This window comes from Colossoma macropomum, unplaced genomic scaffold (genome assembly GCF_904425465.1).
Source record: "Colossoma macropomum unplaced genomic scaffold, Colossoma_macropomum, whole genome shotgun sequence".
NCBI classification, from domain to species: domain Eukaryota; kingdom Metazoa; phylum Chordata; class Actinopteri; order Characiformes; family Serrasalmidae; genus Colossoma; species Colossoma macropomum.
This window is the reverse complement of record NW_023494788.1, coordinates 39100367-39105311: the sequence shown is the minus strand read 5'-3', so window position 1 is coordinate 39105311 and position 4945 is coordinate 39100367. Positions and strand designations below refer to the sequence as shown.

The window sequence follows — 4945 nt, the reverse complement described above, 5'->3', positions numbered from 1 at the left end:
TTTTTTTTATTATTATTATTATTATTATTATTATAACAACAAAACAATGACATTCAACATTGAACAACAGTTTTGAGGGGTACATGATTATTAGACATGATAGAAAAGATCAGATGATGATGTAACTCTTGCCGAGCTTCAAAACTTTCATAAAAACCAGTAAGACAACTAAAAAAGTCTGATTTTAGCTAAAGGTCACTATAGTTAGCATGCTACACTAATGCCAGCTAGTCAGAGTAACTTCAGAGAAAAACTTTTTGTCTTTATAATGAAAATTAAACTAAATTATATTTTTTTCTTTCACTTCTTTTCTGTGGGGACATCTTACCCCCAAAGTCTAACTTTGTTTTCTTTAAATTTTCACTTTAAAAGAAATTCAGATCTTTTTTTCCTCTCACAAGCAAATGTTCTCTCCACATTACCTCAAAATACAGGGTGATTTAAAAAGATTCCTCGGATTTCAAAATGATTGATTTCACTTGTTCATCACTTTTTTATTTTATTTTTATTTTTAATTAATTATTTATTTACTTTCTGAGTGTAACATATTGGAAAAAATAAAAGATAAAATACTAAATATGCCACAATATGCACAGGTTATATATTATGTTTTATTTCTTCAATATTTTAAACTCAGCAAATAAAGAAACAAATTATTATGCATTAAAATGTGCAGAAGTGTTTTCTCTGTAGATGTTTTAATTATCTTATTTTCAAGTTGAAAACCAACAAAATGTCATTTGACCGGGCGCCCAAACAACAACAAAAAAAAAGGTGTGGTGAAAACAGCTCCACTTAAAAAGCTATTGTGAAGACGTTTTCTGGAGATGTGCAGAACCTGCTGTGAGACGTGTACACTGCACAAGTGTGCCAGATTATTCATTTAATTTTATATTAATATTTGATATTGATTGAAGGTGTTTATAATTTTGATCATGCATGTTCTTCAGCACAACCTCTGGATCCTGTAGTGATCTGTCTGGGAGCAGCTTTAGGAGTGTGTGTGGTTGTGATCTCTGTCCAAACCATTTTAAACTGTAAAAGGAGAAACTGTGAACACTGCAGTGGTGAGTTTTCACTACAGTCACAAAACAAAATCCTCATTTTTTCATCAAAGTGATCAATTATATGAGAAATTCTGCTGCATCCAACTCAAAAACTAGAAAACACTTTACAGTCATCTAAATTCAAAGTACAGGTAACAAGTTAAATTTGTGGTACAAACTCCAAAGTTCTGGGTATTTATTTTAGGCAACATGATAGTCAGTTTCAGCTTGTAGATATTAACTGTGTTATTGTGAGCTACAAACTCCACAGTGCTGTGCAATTATTTTGGGTAAATAATGACTACAGTACACTTTAATGCATAAGTATGCAGAGAAATGACACAGTAAAATACTCATAATTAGATATTTATTTGGAGTATAAGGTGGTAAAGAGAAACACTCAGTTAAACTGTAATGTGTCATGTTTGAGGAGTAAAGTAAATCAGACATTTCTCTGATTTCCAGGTAGTTTTATTAGGTAAACAGTATTATTTATTATATTCCTGACTGTAAACTAAATATTAAACTGAATCTGGACATTTAAATCAGTATTTTGTACTGTGGTTTTACTGGGTATTTATTATTTACATTTTTCTGATTTTTCTGATTTACTTTCCTGCTTAAATGTGTGAGATTACAATTATTATCCAGTTATTATATATTTAACTACATAATTTTTCAGCTTAATGACTGGAACTTAAGCATTTTGGTGTAAATCAGTCATAGTACTTACCTCAGTTTCATCCATAATACTTATCTAGAACATTGGAGCTCATCCAGTAAATAGCTAGAACCTGTTGGTTATTTTTAGAGTAAATCGAAGAATGATATTGAAACTCTGTCTCATGTTAACCACAATTATTACATAACACTTTGGATTGTATTGCATACTTACCTGCTTAATACCAAGAATTAAGAAGACTGTAAAAGACAATGTTACCAGAGACTATTTGGAACCCTAACCCTAAACTAACTAGTAATTAAGTCAATAAATAAATACCTGTTACAATAAAAATGCACATATGTGCACAAGTAAAAAAAAAATGGAAAAGTGTGGATTTAATACAGTTTATTCACAAAAGACTTTGATATTTTTTTCAGTATGAAAAATGAAGTGAACAATTAATGATTAATAATATATAACTAGTAATTATCTACACACATAATCTTTTTTGATCAGGTTATCTGAATTTTATAATTAATAACATTCATTTTCATTTTTGATGTTATACAGTTTTTTCAGTCATTTTACATTAATTTACAGCTACGTTCATCATTCTGGATACATTTTTTGAACTAACATGTAACACTCATTTTATACACGTGTCTGCAAACAAACTGATTCTGTGTTATTAAAAACAGTGATTCAAAACTTTTGAACGTAGTGAATGTGTGAAAATGCAGCAAACATGATGAAGATAAAGATTCTGACCTGCTTTAATTTGTAATTTTTCAGAGAAACTTAAAGTCTCAGTCAAAGAGAAGACGACCAATCAGGTACTGCTTTAATGCCATTATTACTGCCATTACATGTACAAAATCAATGATATATAAGAGCTCTTCTTTAAACTCTCATGTCTGTTACTGCAGGATGATGAAGCTGAGGAGGTGAATTATGCAGCCCTAAATTTCCATGAAAAGAAAACTAAAAGAGGAAGAGGGAAACGAGAACAGCCACAAGAAGACACTCTGTATTCTTCAGTGAGGGGCTCCTCTGTTAATGACCACAGAGTAACTCGTTAACTGTAACTTATTAATTGTAACTCATTAATTTTCTTTTACTTATTTTTAATAGAAGCGAAGCTTAGAGAAGTTCTACCTGCAGTGCATCATTATCTGCACATTCAGTGTGGTGGAGGAGGTGGAGTCAGGTACTCTGATAACAAAGAAACTGACTGAAAATAAAACCCCATGTCAGGTGTTTGTGTTTCTCAACTTCAACATAAATAGAACATCTGCTCTCATAAAAAAGCATAGTTTTAGTGATTGTGCCTAGCAATACAAAACTATCAGTGAGAGGAGAGTCTTTATGAGATGGTCAGTTGTTAGGATAAATATCTGTGTAGGGAAGATCTGTGATGAAACATTAATGCTTTATTCTTCCATGTTTTTTTATTTATTTATTTTTTTTTATTACTACATAATATTCACCTAAATTAAAGCTGTTGCTTCTTTTAATTGGACTTTTACTGAAATACTTCAGAAATGTAATTTACTTCTGTATTTGTTTACAATTTGTCAGCAATTTTGTTCATTTTCTAATACATACGGTTACATATTCCTTCTGAATATTAGAGTCAGTTTCTAATGTCAAAAAAATATTATTGTTCATGATTTTCTTTGTTATTATCCTTTAAAGGGGAATTCCACTGATTTCAATTTAGTTCTTTGATGAAGATGATAACTACTTTATAATTTTAGTTAATTAGTTACTCTGTGATTTCACAGTACATCATTATGGGGGTGGGGTGGGGGGGGTGACATTTGCTTAGTGCCATCAAAAGGCTACAGCTGGCCTTGTGCATGACTAACCTCCTCCAGGGCCGACTAACTTCATGATTATCATCCTGCTTTTTCTCTTCTTTATTAAAGGACCTGTATCCTACATTTGTCCTGTATTGTATCTTTTACCCTGAAGTCCACTTATTACACATGTATGGTTTTATGTACTAAAAGCAGTCATAGTTCATTTTTGCATGAATATTTTCCAACCTCTCTTCTTCCCTTAGAATTAAACAGGCTGTGCTTTTAAAAATGAGATATGCAAATTATCTCCATTCTAATTAGCTGCCCTGTATTGTCCCTCATACAGAAAGCAGCCCAGGCTGAAACACTCCTTATAACTTCAGCGTTAATGGACGGGGCTGATAAGGCAGATATATGTAAATGTGTTGATTTTTATAACATCACAAAAACAGTGAACAGCATTTCCATGTATGGACTTTATGGGCTGAGAGTGAAAGTTGAAACTTTAACTCTATTTATATGCGAGATCAAACTCTTTTATTAGAAAAAAGTGAGGTAAATTCAGTTTTCCATGATTTGGGCAATAAGAAATACACAGGTCACATGAAAGTAAATTTTTGCATTTTTTTACAGTGAGGTTTGGTGAAAGTTCTGGCAAAATTTAACATGAGTAGTACAAATCAAAAACCTAATTGAGAACTAAGAGCTCGCTTTTGTGGAAAATCTTAGATTGGATGGCTAATTGACTGAGTGAGTGAGTGAGCGAGTGAGTGAGCGAGTTTGTGAGTAAATGAGTGAGTGAGTGAGTGGGCGAGTGTGTGAGTGAGTTCCACAAGGTGCTTCTATAAGCTATGTTCTAAAAGCTCAACTCTAAATGGGCTGACTGTTAGAGACATTTCATATGTTACCTGTTTGAATGACTATAAGAAAGTGAAATGCTGAAAATTGAACACACTATTGACTAATGAATGTGATCATCATTGTCTTGTGAATCAGATCAATGATTATCAATTACTGTGAAAGGTCAGACAGGAAAACTGCGTCATTTGATCATAATATGACCGTTCAATAGGAGAATGTGCATAAGCTCCCTATGTGGTCAAAGCTGAGAAAATTTATTAAAGATGCTATTAATCACAAAACAGAATGAACTTGAAATCAGAATGAAATCAGACCTTTTAAAGCTCTTTTTAAATATGGACTCTGATCATCAAAGTCATGATAATACATAAAAGGGATCTTATTAAACAAGAAACACAACAGTTTACAGTGTCACACTTTTACTGAAACAAATGGTTAAAATAATATTTCTGTGAAGCCTTTCTTGTCTGGCCTGCTTCAGATCAAAGAAGTTTGATTGATGAGAATCTCTCAAAATGTGGCTGCAGGTGTGTTTATATTGTTTTTCCTATTTTTAATCTGACATTTTAAAG

The 4945-nt window shown here is 31.9% G+C and overlaps 1 long non-coding RNA gene across 1 annotated transcript; it reads left to right on the top strand.

Moving 5' to 3' along the window:
- The first annotated feature begins 997 nt into the window (after positions 1-997).
- Positions 998-2667, top strand: LOC118806481. Its single transcript, XR_005007125.1, has 3 exons — positions 998-1067; positions 2503-2543; positions 2637-2667. It is a non-coding gene; the product is annotated as an uncharacterized LOC118806481 (long non-coding RNA).
- The last annotated feature ends 2278 nt before the right edge of the window (positions 2668-4945 follow it).